This window comes from Mchenga conophoros, linkage group LG2 (assembly GCF_057382185.1).
Source record: "Mchenga conophoros isolate Kocher_MC1m ecotype Shallow Benthic linkage group LG2, M_conophoros_male_GT1.1, whole genome shotgun sequence".
Lineage (NCBI taxonomy): Eukaryota > Metazoa > Chordata > Actinopteri > Cichliformes > Cichlidae > Mchenga > Mchenga conophoros.
Window position 1 is genome coordinate 18,730,972 of NC_140527.1, and position 16,775 is coordinate 18,747,746.

Here is a 16,775-nt window from a genome sequence, read left to right on the forward strand (position 1 = left end):
CCTCCTGCCAGACGGCAGCAGCTTAAACACCCGGTGTCCTGGGTGTGTGCAGTCCCGTAGGATGCTGCGTGCCCTCTTGAGACAGCGAGTGCTGTACAGGTCCTTCAGGGAGGGAAGAGGATGTCCAATGATTTTTTGGGCCATGTTGATGACCCTCTGGAGTGCCTTTCTGTGTGCTGTGGTGCAGCTGGAGAACCACACACCGATGCAATATGTCAGCACACTTTCAATGGAGCAGCGGTAGAAGACGGTCAGCAGCTCCTTCTTCAGGTCCATTTTTCTGAGGATTCTCAGAAAGTGGAGACGCTGTTGGGCCTTCTTTAAGACCGCAGAGGTGTTAGAGCTCCATTGGAGGTCTGTGTCTATGTGCACACCCAGAAACTTGAAACTGGAGACCCTTTCCACGCACTCCCCGTTGATGCTGACAGGCTGCAGCTCGGACTTCCTCCTTCTGAAGTCAACTACCAGTTCTTTTGTTTTGGTGGTATTGAGATCCAGGTTGTTGTCTGCACACCAATCTGACAGCCTCTGAACTTCAGCTCTGTATGCAGTCTCATCTCCCCCTGAGATGAGCCCCACCACAGTGGTATCATCTGCAAACTTGATGACTGTGTTGTCTGGGTGGGAACTAACACAGTCATGTGTGTACAGAGTGTACAGTAGGGGACTCAGTACACAGCCTTGTGGAGAGCCGGTGTTGAGGCTGAGGGCTGAGGAAAGATGAGGCCCCACTCTAACTCTCTGTACACGGTCTGAGAGGAAGTCTCTGATCCAGCGGCAGGTGGTGGAAGGAAGTCCAATTTCCAGCAGTTTATCTATTAGTCTGTCCGGGAGTATCGTATTGAAAGCAGAGCTAAAGTCAACAAAGAGCAGCCTGGCGTAACGGCCCTGCACTTCCAGGTGAGAGATGGTGGTGTGGAGCGTTGTAGCAATGGCATCTTCAGTTGATCTGTTAGCTCTGTATGCAAACTGGAGCGGGTCGAGTGTGGGTGGCAGGCAGGACATGATGTGACGTCGGACCAGTTTCTCAAAGCACTTCATTATAACAGGTGTTAGAGCAACTGGTCGGTAGTCGTTGAGGCTGCTAATGTTAGTACGCTTTGGCAGTGGGACAATTGTGGCTGACTTTAGGCACGGCGGGATGCAGGACTGGGACAGTGAAGTGTTGAAGATCTTAGTGAAGACCCCAGCCAGCTGGTCTGCACACTCTTTTAGGACCTTTGCGGTTACCCCATCTGGTCCGGTGGCCTTCCTGGGGTTCACTGCCCTCAGTGTGCGCCTCACCTCATATTCCTGCACTATGAGGCTTGGGCTGCTGCTGTCCGATGTTTTTGCTGCTGCTGCCTCTGGTCCCTTCACCTCAAAGCGTGCAAAGAAGTGGTTCAGCTCCTCTGCAAGCTCCGCGTTACCCTCAGTCAACGTGGTATTGCCAGGTTTGTAGTTGGTTAAGTGCTGAACTCCCTGCCATACCTGTCGTGAGTTGTTGGTGGTGAAGTGGTCTTCGATCCTTCTCTTGTACGCTGCCTTGGCCTCTCTGATGCCTCTTTTCAACTGAGATCTGGCTGCACTGTACTGCATACCATCACCGGATCTAAAAGCGGCGTCACGTTGCTTCAGCAGGACCTGGACCTCTTTAGTCATCCAGGGTTTCTGGTTGGAATACACCCGGAGACGTTTGTCCACAGTGACACTGTTGACACAGAAGTTAATATATGAGAGCACTGATGTTGTGTGCTCTTCAAGGTCCTGATGTTCGAACACGCTCCAGTCCGTGTTTTCAAAACAGTCCTGCAGCTGATGTGATGCACCTTCTGGCCAGGTTTTCACAGTTTTTGTGACTGGGGGGGCTCTTCTCCTAATGGGAGTGTATGCAGGGATCAACAGCATGGACATGTGGTCTGACAAACCTAGATGTGGTAGAGGGGTTGCTCTGTAGCCTTTTTGGATGTTGCTGTAGGCTTTATCCAATGTGTTTTTCCCCCTCGTTGCACATTTAATATGCTGTTCAAATCTGGGGAATACTGACCTTAAATCAGCATGGTTGAAGTCCCCAGCTATAATGTGCACTGCGTTTGGATGGGAGTTCTGCTGGTTGCTTATTGTCTTGTGCAGCTCCTCCATGGCAGAGTTAGCATTAGCATCGGGTGGTACATACACGGCCGTTACCATGACAACAGTAAACTCGCGAGGTATGTAGACGGGTCTGCACTTCACAGTCAAGTATTCCAAATCCGGGGAACAGTGGCTGTCTACAGTCTTTGTGTTTTTGCACCAGCTGTCATTGGTGTAGATGCATAAACCCCCTCCTTTGATCTTACCGGAGTGGCCGTTCCTGTCGTGACGGTGAACCGTGCGGCCTGCTAGCTCAATAGCCGAGTCCGGAATTGATGGCTGCAGCCAAGTCTCTGTGAGTAATATTATGCTGCTGTCCCGTACACACTTATTGACTGCAATTTGTAATCTCAGTTCGTCGATTTTGTTGGTTATGGACCTGACGTTGGAGAGGAAAATACTCGGAAGCGGTGGCTTAAATGGCTGTTTCTTTAGCCGAGCTAGTGGACCCGCCCTGCAGCCACGCTTTCGCCTCCTTTGTTTACGTTTCCTCTTTGTCTTGCCGCTGGGAAGAACCAACCACGGAGACCCTGGAGCTCTTATTATGTCCTCCGGAATGCTGTGAAAGTGGTGGTAGTCCGATGTAATGCTCCTTGCACAGCGTAATCCCAAACTCAAAAGGTCCTGACGACTGTAGGTGGACTCTACTCGATGTATAATGATAAAAAGCACACACATCCACACAGATACACGTAGAGAAAGTAAAAAACAAAACACCGAACGTGAGGAGCAGTGAGCCGCTGCGTCTGTGCGCGCCGCCATCTTGGAAATCCAGACAGAATAAACTTTCTGTGCATTCCACTGGTTATATTATTGAGCGAGACAAGGAGACCAGTGTAAAATAAAAACTGACTCATTCCCCGTGCTTCCTATGTGCTGATTTCGAGGTGACCTCTCGGTTTTTATGCTGAAATCACAATAAAACTTTAAACGGATTCCCAGCATTTCTCAGGTCTGTAACTGTGAATTTTAAATCATCAGTCCTTTTTTATTTTCTCAGGTTCACAGAGCTCGGGTTCAGGTTGGGACTAGGTCATCACTGACGATGAATTTGATCTACCGGAGTTAACCAGAACCCTTCAAGACATGAGGTTAGTTCCAGATTCTTTGCTTTCTAATGTATTCATGAGTAAAAACTGCTACTCGGGGCTCTTGGTCACTTGTCATTTGATCTTCGATGCCTCAGACAGTCATGTGTTTGATCCTTTGCTGAGCAGATAACGTTCTTTCCCTCACATTATCCAGCTTAATGAATGTGGGACTGTGGCCGGGCGTGAGTTAATAAAGGATGCTGAAAAGCACGAACGTGTGGTCGGGTGTGCCGTGGGTTCTTTACAAGGACATTTGAGAGAAGCACATGCTAGGACATCACAACGTAATTTATAGTGATCAGCAACTCTACAGGAAGGTAGCCGCTATAATGCTGTACCTTTCAAACATCCTCAGTAAATTCATTCATTTGCTTGCTGATGTGAGGGTCACACAGTGCAAGCCAGTTACAAACACTTTGGGATTTTGGATATCCTCACCCTGCTGAGAACAAGCCAACACCTGTGCTGCAGAAGACCAGCAGTGTTAACGCTATGCAAAAGAATGTCAGATATCTGAGACCAAAACTTAATGTGAGGGGTGTAATCAGCATTTGGCATCTTTAAGGCTTTTCTGTGTCCTTGGATGATCTGTGATTATGACACTGCATCTGAACTTCAAGAATAAAGGACTCATGTCAAAGTCATCACAAAGCTTTTCAGCATCCAAAGCACCATAAAAATGTCCACGATTCATTTGAATGGACCAACCGAGTTCATCCTCGTGGGACTTCAGGTGGGCACTTATTTTGGATTCGTGCCCACTGGGTTCCTTGACATCTCCAGTGGTACCCACCATGTGGGGAAATGAGTCTGTAATTAACCAACATAATTCTTTGTATTATATAATATTCCACAGCTTCTATTGTGTATTTGCCTTATTTACAAAAGCCCTACTCCAATGGCACACACATGCAATAGACTTAATGGATTTATTCCCATTTATGTGTCAACAGCAAAACTTAATACTTTGCATAAACACATGTAAACTGTTACTGGGGCAACGAGCTGTGGAGCAAAAAATAAGGTTAAAAACTAAATGGAGAAGCAGCCTTTAGCAGAGTGTCATGGGACGTATGTTCCAATTAAGGATATCTCTAAGGTGTGTGGAAACGGATCCTGTCATGACTGGCAGAGCCTCCTCATGTCTGCTTCAATCCTCAGGAGAAATAACAGTTATGCAAAACCATGTGACTTCATCCTACGGAAAAAAAAACGTGTGCAGAGTGAAGCATGTTACTGAGCAGCATGTGAGATTTGTACCTCGTGGCTTCAGCGTAAGACGGCACTCAGGATTTAAAACCGCTCTTGCATGTGTTCCTCAACAGGCCCCATGTTAACAGCATTTCAGTTGTAAATCCCTCCTCTCCGTGTGCTTTTCCATGCATGTGTATCTGTTTTCCAGCCATGTTTAGAACAGCTGTGTTATAAATCTCCGTTCTCCAGGGTGTGTGTGCAACAGGGCGAAGCTTTGTCGCCTGACAGGCAACATACGGACTGAGGATGCTACTCCAAGATGCCTGTCATGTCCTCCCAGCCAGTGCGCTCTCCTGGGACTTTACTGCTTCCACTTTCTTTCTTTCCCTCTTTTTACTGTACCTTATAATGCTCTCTGCAGACTTCGGTGCTGGCGCAGTCTGTTCACATACAGAAATGAAAAGAAATATTACCACAGCAAAATAGTTAGAGAGAGGGCACACACACATAACCAAGAAATTATCAGGAATAGGAACAATGAACCTCATTTTCGTCATATTGTTTCTTCAGGGGGCTGTGTTTGATTTACAATGGAAACAAAGTGGCTGATCACAGCACACACTCATCCTGACAGGCTGAGACGTAGAGATCCTTCATGATCAGCATTGATCTGCTCTCATGACAGACCAACCTGAGCACCACCTGGATTGACTACACTAAAGACTGTGAGTCCTCACACATTGATTGTTGGACGCGTGGTGTGTTTGGCACTGTACAAGGCTAAGAGCAACCGACTCTAAGCACCAGATCCACAGAGGCAGGCATGTACCACATCCAATAGGAGCCAAGCTGCAGACTGTTCAAAGGTGACCTGGATGTACAGTAGAATCAGAATCAGAAAGACTTTATTTATCCCCAAGGGGCAATTAACATACAACAGAGCAGCATGGCGTTGAAGATGAGGACAGGTCATAAACAGGCAATAGGAGTGAGATAATAAATACACAGAATATACAGTATATACACAGAATTAAAATTACACAGATTTAAAATTAAAGTGACTGAAAGGTGAATAAATAGCTGTAGTGTGAAAGTGTTTGCCCTCCTCCTGATTTCCAATTTTTTTTTAAATATTTGTGACACTTTAAATTTTTCAGATCATCAAACAAATATAAATATTAGACAAAGATAACATAAGTAAGCACAAAATGCAGTATCTAAATTAAGGTGCTTATTTATTTATTATTTATCATTTCATTAAGAGAAAAAAAACCCTACATGGCTCTCTGTAAAAGTAAAAACAGATTGCCTCCTAAACCCAGACACTTTCTGATTATTCATGAACTCTGACCTTAGCGGAGACACGTGAAGCCTTGGTTCTTCAACGTTGTTCTGGGTTCCTCCGAGATGAGTCATCGCTGCGCTCTTGGAGTAATTTTGGTAGGCCGGTCACTCCTGGGAAGGTTCACCATTGTTTTTTCCATTATTGTATAATGGCTCTCAACTTGGTTCACTGGAGTCCCAAAGGCTTAGAAATGGCTTTGTAAGCTTGTCCAGACTGAGAGATGTCAGTGACTCTCAGGTGATTCTTTAAATCGTGGCGTGATGTGTTGAGATCTTTTAGCCTGCTTCACTTTGTTAGACAGGTTGCATTTAACTGATTTCTTGGTTCAACAGATTTGCCAGTAATCAAGCCTGAGAATGTTCAGTTAAACTGAATCTAAGGAGCTTGAAAAGAAAAGTGTCTTGAAGACGTATCACCTCTCATCCGAGAAGCTTCTTCAGTTCCAGGGTCACATGGTGGAGAGTCCCAGAGAGTCAGTGAAACTGAACTTACCTTTCCAAAAAATGTGGTTAATTCATGATTTAACAGGAGGGGCAATTATTTTTTCACACAGGAACAGATAGGTTTGGATAACTTTTCTCCCCACTCTCTTTAATCAATGAAATCATCATTTGAAGTTTTATTAGACAAAGATAATCAAAGTAAATACAAAATACAAATTTGTTTCATCATCTGAAACATGTAAATGTGACAAATATGCAAAACAACAGGGAATCAGCTGGTGCAAACACTTTTTCACTGTAAGATGCAAGCTGGACCTTCATACACAACCGAGCGGACGGATCGAAACATCTGTGTGTGTTATCCCACAGATTATGTGAAACCATATGTGATTAAGAATGGATTATAACACACACACACACACACACACACACACACACACACACACACACACACACACACACAGAGAACTGATTCCTGCCTTTTTTGCCACTTTGGGAATTATCTTCAGTTTCAGTATTTGCTATCATAAAACAATGAATAAAGAAATCTTGCAGCGCTTTGAACAGTTCACGACTTTACGATGATGACACAAATGACCTCAGCCAAAGATTTTTTTAACGTTTCCTTCTAAATGCTGCACAGTGGAAATAACAAACAACATAACAAGGCATGCTGGAGTGCTATGGGGCACATTCATGCATATGCCTGGGAATCCACTTGCATGTTTAGAAAATCCAGAGTAATTGTGAAATTCGCCTTTGATCATATTTTCTCTTTCTGCAATTTCATGCTTTCTGACCTCTTTCCCGCTGCTGTTGCATGATCTTACAAGACTACATGTGAATTTTTCTGAGGCAATGATAATTAGCTGTGCCTGGGAATATGGTGTCTTGTGTAAGCGAGCCAAGTCATTTGATGTTAAAAAAAGGTTGAAAATCCATCCCCATGGGGCTGGCAGTCACATGCTCCAGAGTCATCTACTGACTCTGTTTCCCTGGTGTCATCAGCGATGCAGGTTTGTACTCTTTCCCCCTTAAAGTTTGTCAGGTTTGGAAGCATTTCAACTCCAGCTGAACTCCTCATTAGACCTGATGTAAATATTTCATATGTTAGTCTTATTTTGCTCCTCACACACTGCTAAAAAAATCAACTTGCCTCCTTTATCCTGAGGTAACATAAATCAGCAGTGTTATGTATGAACCTGTAAAGTTTACATACTAAGTACCAGAAACATCAACAAGAATTTCTTCACTCATGTCAAAGCTCTTCTGTAAGTAGCTGTGGTTCCAACCAACTCACTCTGCTGACATGGCAGTTTGAATTAAAAATGGATGAAGATGTGATGGATGGAACAAAAACTTTAGCTCATCAATGGGACTTAAACAAGTCACACACAGGTCAAACGTGTTAAACTGACTGAGACAAATGGTCTCTGTGTGACGACACAGCATGACAGAGCGGGTCAGACACTTTAATTAGTTGAATTTTTAAATCTTTAATAGTTTAAATGCCAGTAGTAGTGCACATGATTGAAATAAATCCGGCAGCTTGGGTTGAACATGTCTCTCATGGAGTCCTTTGGTTGTACAGACAGTGGAGGGCTATGATAACATTTCTACAATGGTGTTAGATTGGGGTGGTTACAGTGGAGTCTATTGTTCCACCATGCCCACGCCTACACCTTCTCCTCCACCTCTGGATTTTTATTAATGTGTCAGGTCTCTAGTCACAAATGTAAAAGCTGAGCACAAATTGAACAATTGTCCCTCCATTATGCACAAAATGTTTTCTGAGAGGACACTGCAGTTTTAGCAACCTACATTTACTTTTATTCCAAAAGTTTTGTTTTAGCATACTTTTGACTTTTGTTTCACTTGTAGTTTACCCAGGTACTCTGGATAAACCCAACATTCTTGTGTCCTGTACATTTTGCAACCAGCTGCCACCAGATGGAGCTGCAACCCAGAGATGGTTGTAGAGAAATGTTAGAATTCAGTTTTTCTTAGGCCTATTATTTGTTTTTGTTTTTTCAAGGCTGCAAAAACTCTTTTTCACAAGCGATGAAAATGAGATTTCCTCAAAGGGTAGCTGGTTTGTCGCCTCTGTCAGTGCGCCCCAGGGTGGCTGTGGCTACAATGTAGCTGCCATCACCAGTGTGTGAATGTGTGTGTGAATGGGTGAATGACTGGTTGTGTAAAGCGCTTTGGAGTCCTTAGGGACTAGAAAAGTGCTATACAAATACAGGTCATTTACCATTTGTCAGCACCAAACTTTTCAGTCACAATTTATTATTGAACAGTGTGATCAATGGTTCCAGATGCCTTTGTTTAGACAGTTTTTGACATTTGCAATTAACGGTCCTCAAACTTAACTTGATATCTGAGTTTTTCTTAGTTTTAGTCGGTTACTCTAAATGTTTTTCTTCATTTATTTGACTAAGAAATATTGAACATCCCTATTCAGTAACACAGCAACGGGTGCATGAAAGCCAGTTTGGTGTTCGTTATCTTGCCCTCCTTGCCATCTTTGTCCTCCTCGTTGGTCAGCTGCTCTGTGGCTGTATGATTCACGAGGCTGTTATCACACAGCTCATAAGCAAAGAATAACATAATAAAGGAACATAATCACTGTTACACTGTCTTAAATGTTACAGTTAATTAAGAATTATGAGGTGGTTGGATATCACTGTTTCATCCATTTTTTAACTGATTATCCAACTCAGAGTCTCAGAGCGCTCTACCCTATCCCTGCTGACAGTGGCCAGAGATGGGGTACACTTTGGATAAACCACCATCCCATCACATGGCCAACAAAGGTCGAATCACCAGTTAATCTAACAAGAATGCGTTAGACCTGTGAAAGGAAATCCATGTAGTCAAAGAGGAAACAAGCAATTTTCTGACTGACAGGTAGAGCAGATGTTTAATCCAAGAATGTTTTTGTGATGAGAGGACAATGATTGCATGGCCAGGTCACTCATACGGACATGGCTGCTATAGTTCTTATGATAACTTAGACTTATTTAAATTACAAGCAACATGTTGACCTTCGTAGCACTGTAGGTCTCCTTTGAAAGTGTCCTGATGTAATAACTTCAGTAGTGATCTTTGATTAGATCCTTCAACATCAGTTCTGAAACAATGAGCTCAATTTCTTGTTGTTCTCTTTCTCTGTGTCCTTCTTCATTTCTGTCTCTCTAGCTTTAAACCATCATGACCCCAAAGCAATTCTCACAGGCTGGTTGTCATGTAAGATGGATAAAGGCATCAGCAGAGAGCCTGTGGTGGGGAGGAGGTTGTAGATATGATGGAGATACAGGACCTAGAGCTTTAATCCAAAAATAGGATGTGAAGTTTCTTTTCCATTTCATTCATCCTGTGTTGACTTTTCATCTGCATCTGAGTTTCCTCATTTCTGTGTCCCACCTCCCTCTTTCAGCACAAATGTGCAGGGGTCAGCTGCCAAATTAGACGGATGGAGCTATCACAAAGCCTGCTGCAACTCCTCACTGGAGATGAGATGAACGAGAGGTATTAGGACACGTCGTCAACTTAATGAAATGTAAACACAAAGCGGAAACAGAAAAAGCTGTCCTCATGAAACAGCACAAACTTAGGGGAATAACGTCAGAAAGAAACAAAAATAAATCAACGCTCTGTTCTGCATTCTTGCATTGAACGTCTGTTCTTGTTGTAAATCCCAGTCTCATCCACAGTGACCCTGAACCCACTCTCGCAGGTCAGCTGCCATTTTAGATGGATGAAGCCATCAGCTGTGCTGACCTTTTTAGCCCACATTACCCACTACTGGCTGTCTGGTTGACTGTACACTCTTTGTCTGTCTCTGTTTAGCAACAAAACACTGAAACACTGGCTTTCTGATATATATATATATATATATATATATATATATATATATATATATATATATATATATATATATATATATATATATGTATATGTGTATGTGTATACATATATATATATATATATATATATATATATATATATATATATATATATATGTATATATATATATGCTAAAGCAGCAACCGACCGCTGCCCTTTGTTATAGGGAAGAGTGATACCACAAAGAGATGCAGTATATAGGAAATCATTTGCACAAAGCAGAGAGAGAAGAGACAAAAGAGCAGAGTTAAATACAACGTGTGAAAACGAGCAAGAAGCAGGATGGTTGCAGTCTGTTTCCCACATCATTTTCTCAGCGAATGTAACTTTGCCCATCCATCTAGGGTCACAGATCAGGGTCACATCAAAGTGTGCAATAGACACTCCGGTGCACAACTTTGCAAGATGTTGAAAAATGCATCTACTGCCTGATTTATGTCAAAACGAAATCAACAAAGTATTCCTTGAAGAAACTTTGCTGATTTGCACTATTTCATAGAAACCATCACATGTCAGATTAGACGCATAATCTCATCAGTATCAGAGCATGGCTCTGATGTCAGAGTCATCAGACACTTCATTCCAAGTGTCAAAGTCAGTTATAACATATGCTAGCTTCCAAAGAAGTTAAAAGAAGTGAGATAGCTGTCATTTTGTCAGACTGCTATCCAGAAGGTGCAGTACTGGAAAGGATCTGTTGACGCTGCCCTTCTAATAAAGAAATTGCAGCTTACAGCGTGTGTTTAGTTAAAGATCAAAACAGAAATGTAAAGAATTGAAACTTGAAAAAAAGTAGGTGAATTCTGAATGAACACCACGTGAGAACCAGTGCAGCTGCACTTTAAGCTGCACTACATGGAGCTTAAGATTTCAGCTGTATTATAAAGTGTTCTTGATCTGGTTAGGTGCTATAAAGCAGTAATTTGCAATCCTCCACTTGGACAATCTTCCAGACTTTTTGCTGTTGCAGCACTGGCCCTCTGTTAGTTAGTTTTATTTATTCGAGTGAAGAGCTCCTATAATTGTAACCACATCTCTTTGGAACTCATATTGAACGTTCGGATCAGCAGCTTCCAAATACAAGTTCAACACTTCAACTGCAAATATTCTACATGAGTAATTTGCATTGCAACAGGACTTGCTATGAAAACAGAAGAGTGTATCCAAATCTGTCTTCTGGGATTTTGATTCTTCCACTATTGCTCTGCTCTTTGAAGGGTTTTGACAATTTCTTGCGAAGAGTTCAATAACTAGTGCTCAGCTGTTCCTTTAATGAGTAACTGTTGTGACAGCCTGTTAAACATGCCTGGAAACGCCCACATACCCTCCCAAAACTCACCGATTGTTCCTGGTTGGTGCAAGCATTAGACACACACCCATGAGAACAGCAGGAGATGCCAGCTGAGGTGGGGACAGCAGTGGCTCGAGGTCAGAATATGCACAGATCGTATATTACGAGCAAAGCTGGCAAAGAAGTTGATTAATCCCTTTAACAGGAAGGTGCTGGAGGCATGTGTCCGCTGGAAGACTCCATCTATATTTCCTGTAACCTTCTGAAATGTGCAGACTTTCACCTGGATGCTACAGAAGCACTGAAATCCTGGACTGGATTGCACGTTTGAGATTAGACTGAAGATCTAGTGAAGAAAAGAAATAAGAACTAGAAGGAGTGTTTTGTTTAGACTGCAAAAAAAGGAGCTGTTTTGTTTCTTAGTGTAAATAAGACTGTTGGTACTTGAATATATTTTTTATGGTCCGAGTGCTACGTATCTTCATCTGTTTGCACCCCTTATGTGAGGTAATAATGTGAAGAGTTGTTTATAAAGGAATAAATCCAAACGGTCACTGAATAAATATTAAGGTAATAAGGACTCTCTACACATGGCCTTCCTTTGAGACAAGCTTCCAGTTATAAATTTTTTGTGTTACTTTCTGGTACTGACAGCAAAAGTAACATTAAAATTCTAAGTGCATCAAATATTTTTATGGCTTACATAGATAAATTCCTTTGGTTGAAACGTTAATCTGAACACTGGCCACCAGGGGGAGTGCCAATCATGTTCTGGAGGCTCCCTGAACTTTGTGTGTTCTCACTTTTTGACAAGCAGTGGTCATTTTGTTTCCTGAAACATTTCAACAGAATCTGTCATTTAACAAACAAACAAACAAACAAACAAACAAACAAACAAACAAACAAACAAACAAACAAACAAACAAACAAACAATCTTTCTCACAGAGAATACAGTTTAATGTTTGCCAATCATTTTGTTATAGTTTTTTTTTCAAGGTACAGTTTTATGCTTGTAGCCTCACAGGTATTAGTCTCTCTCGCTCCTTGGCAACATTTCAGTGAACAGATCCTAATTAGGTTTTTCATTGCAGTGGGAATATGGTTTATTGTAAATGGTGAAAGGCCTATTAGCACACGCAACACGAGGCACTGTGTGGCTAACAGTTACAAAACTCAACATTTAATCTGAAATATTTTTTCCTGTTAAACTTTTTTTGCTGTACTCTAAAGTTTTTCAGATTTTTCCAGGAGGCACTTTCACACATTTATGGGCATATTTCTTTTGGTGGCAGTCAGGACTGGACTGGGACAAAAAATTGGCCCGGGCATTTTGACTAGAGACCGGCCCACCAAAAATGTGATGTCATTCAGGGGTAAAACTGCAAAGGATTCTGGGAACTTGTGGCAAGAGGTACTAGCGCATGCAGGCGTTCAATTGAACTCAGTTACACAGTGATAAAAAGAAACACAAAAAATGGCAAGAAGCTGTTGTATTATTAACTGCAATAGCCGGTGTTGTGCCAAAAAGTGATTGTCTGCCAAAAACTGATTTCCGGTATTTGCCAAAAACTGATTGCTCGTATTTAAATTGCTATAAGTAACTTGTTGGGCTATAATATGTGAAACATATGTCAAATGCATCCCTCATGGATGACATAAAGTCATCTCTCCATCTTCATCTCTCTCTCCAGCTCTTTTATTTCTCTCTCTTGCTCCATCTCTCTCTGCTGCTCTTCTGTCTCCTCTGTCACAGACTTCTCCACTTTTGATGATAAATCAGCCTGGTGCAACATGTAAGGATTGGCACAATTTGTTAAGATTTTGAGGAGTTTGAGAAACTACCTTAAGCATAAAATAAAATTTACTATCAGTAACTTCATAGCACCCGCCCAGCAGTATATAAACTCCGTCATGCTAGCTAGTACGCAGTACCAGTTATTCTAAGCGACTGTAAAAAGTCAGCACAACGAAAACAAACTACAACTAAACTTGGTTTATATCTGACACAGATAGACAGCAGGTCATAACTTCTTACCTGAAGTTCAGTTCCTCTGCCACTATGACCGGCGGCCACCTCGGGTCTCTCCTCCTCTTGCCTCCCCTTTCCCTCATCCACCCTTCTGGCCTCCACCACTTGCTGATCTTGCTAAATCTGTGGAAGCTATGCCATAGCTACCGCCAAACAATTCAGTTATTTTTACACATTTGGCAGCGTCTGCCTGAAGGGCTTGTTTCTTTTTGGCCCTAATTTTTTCTGCACCTCCTTTCCTTTTTTTGTTCTCCATTTTCTTTAGTTTGTCTATAAGATTACTAAACAAGGGGGAGGGTGCATCCGACCTCCTCGGCTGTAATTGGTCCAGCCCAGAGTCGATCATGACCAATTGGCCAATCCAACACCTTTCATTATTTATACCCTTCCAAAAAAAAAATAAAAAAATTGATCGGCCCATAAAAACAAAAAATCGCCAGCGGCCCACCGGGCAAATGCCCGGTATGCCCGATGGCCAGTCCAGCTGTGGTGGCTGTAGAAAAAAACTGACCATGCTTTAATCAGCTACACTCAAAAAAGTGAAATTTGGTGGTTATTGCATTTACAAGACTCTAACATGTAATTTGAACACAATGAATTTATGTTTCTAAGGTGAACGTAATAAAATCATATAAGATCTACATGAAATTTACCAACTTAGCGCCTTTTAAATTTATTCTTGTTGATATGACATGATTCTAAACAACAAGAGGCAGGAAAGCACATGGTTTGCTTCGCGGTCATCTTGGAAAGGTAAGAGTGAATCTATCTTCATCCATCTTGATGAAAATACTTTTTGCACAAAGGTATCATTAGTTTGTCGATTCTTTTCAGTTCTATTTATTCACATTTGTTTTTTTGTTTTGTTTTTTAAAAAATATCTGTTTGTTTATGCCATTCTAGCTAGCTAACATGTTAGTGCAAGAATATAGCACAATGTCATGCTAGCATGATAGCCTAATATGAAAGACTTAGCTACTCCAAATATAGATATTGTTTATAACTTAACCTCTGCACATAAGCTAGTTTGGCTCTACCACAGAGACTGTTGTGATAAATTTACATTTTACGTGTGGGTTGTTGAAATTTGTAAGTTTGTAAGTTGCAACTGATGGACAGTGGTTTATTTAACAATTTATGTGTTTTTAGTACACTGAGGAGGAAAGACAAAACATGAACAGATAAGTTTTCCTGTTTTTTAATTTTTTTGAAATTAAATATTTTTCTACTTAACAAACTTGGAGACATGCAGTTCCCTCCTGTAAAGATAATACATGTTTAATCTTATCAGGTGGTGAAAGGTCTGGAGAGCTGGTAGGCCAGTTCATCAAATTCATGGTGAGCTAATATTTTTCTTAAAAATGATCACATTCCCATGTTAAAAATGTAATATATTCATTTGTAAGTGACATATAGTTTTGAGACCAAGAAAACATTGCATTCTGATTTTATGTACACATCATCTAAACTTTCTTGAATTGGGGGTATGGCATGATTAAATTAATACACAAATTACAAAACAATATTAAAATGACAGACTTGTCTAAAATGCATAAATACTATTTGAAAAGATTAAGACTGTAAAACAATAGCCTCTGTATTTCTCACAAATTCCTGGTAATTCAACTAAAAGTTCTTTAATCCCACTGCTAGGTCGTTGAGATGGATTTCCGTATATATTTGTTTTTTTCCCCCTCTGTGTATAAAGACTGATGCTGTTGAAATCAGAAGAGAATACATCGCCAAAGGTCTTTGCGTGTACCTGAATGAAGATCCTGAGAAGCTGGTGAAGGATTACCTGGTATGTTAACTTGCCTGTATCCTTAACTAAGGAGATGATCAAAGATAAGCTTGAACTACATACAAAAAGTTTCAGGGGATGGGGTTTTCCTATAAATTACCGGTGGCTGTAAAAAATACCTTTTAAAATAGGAAAAGTAAGAGCTTTAAGTTTCTCACTGGATACTACACACACCATTCTTGAGTGTTTTATACTATCATTATTATAATATCATTATAATAACCTCATTCATACAAGATTTTTATGTAACATTTACACTTCAATGGATGTATCAGGAGCAACTTGGGGTTCAGTATGTTACCCATTGATAGTTTTAGTATCAGATTAGAGAAGCCAGGGATTAAACCAGTAGACAACTTGCTCTACCTCCTGTGCCACAGTCACCCCTATCACAACTCAAGATTTTGAAAGACAGGACATTGTTGAGGTATTGAATGAACTTCTCTTGAGTCAGGAAAAATATCGGGCAGTCATTTTTGATTACATTTACATTATTATAAGGCTTGAATGAATAAAGCTTTTAGGTATTTTACATTAATGTAAAACAGATATTTACTTTTAAAACTGTTTGCAATGGACATTAGTGAGAAATCATTATCTTTTTTTTGTTTGTTTTATTGTCACAGGAAGTTGATAACAAGCATCGCCACTGCCATAGCAGAGACAGTCTTTGGAATCTGTGTCATTCGGTCAGAGGGTGTGGAGCCTGGCGATGACCCTCAGGATGTTGTGATTGTTCTAGAGGGGGTGGAAGTGATGGGTGAGTTGGGCAATGTAGTTTTGCAGTGACAATGTTGCTTGGTCTGGTCTATTCACTGAACCTGAGCTACCCTCTGGAACTCAGGTACACCTTTGAGGTCCTGCAGAAGATTCTTATGGAATTAGATGCACACGAACAATTCAACAGCACACAAAGTACAGGTTCTCAAAACACTATTTTCTCGTTGAGAAATGTTTCCATTACAACAGCTACACCATGTATCTGGATCATGAACCTAAAATAATTGCAGATATTTTCTTTTTTGAAAGTGCATCTGTTGACCTTCAAAGTAGTTGTATTGGTCATCGGAAAATCACCTGATTCAGCCATTCATTGTTGTTAAAAATTGTTTTAACAGGTTAACTTTCCACTTTGTCCACTACTTTTTTTTCTGTTATGTAACTTGTACTTGCATTTCATGTATTCTTTATACATTATGTGAAATTTGCTATAAATTCAATAAATTGGAGAAAACAAAAAGATGTGTATGACAAATTTTTATTTACCTTTTAGATGTAATAGTGAAATGTATGTTAACCAGACTCTAGACTTTGTTAAATGCTCCAAAAAATTACTCTTTAAATTAACTTAAAATAATCATGGAAAGAATTTCCACGTGATTAAATTGCTTTCTATTAGCATTAAAGACTTGTGTTGGAATAACTTAATTTGTATGAGTTGGTTCAACTCAATTAACTTAAGCTGGGACCAAATTTAGTAAATTAGTTGGAGAAAACCTACTGAATTGAGTTGGAACAAAACTCTTTAAGTTGGATCAACACTATTAAAATATATTGGA

The 16,775-nt window shown here is 40.8% G+C and overlaps 1 long non-coding RNA gene across 1 annotated transcript in view; it reads left to right on the forward strand.

The window, feature by feature from the left end:
* Positions 1-16,300, forward strand: part of LOC146581840 (uncharacterized) — a 64,863-nt gene extending 48,563 nt beyond the window's left edge. The window contains exons 2-3 of the long non-coding RNA XR_014893938.1: positions 15,843-15,976; positions 16,061-16,300. This is a non-coding gene — a long non-coding RNA (uncharacterized LOC146581840). The remainder of the gene's footprint in view (positions 1-15,842; positions 15,977-16,060) is intronic.
* Positions 16,301-16,775: the final 475 nt, after the last annotated feature.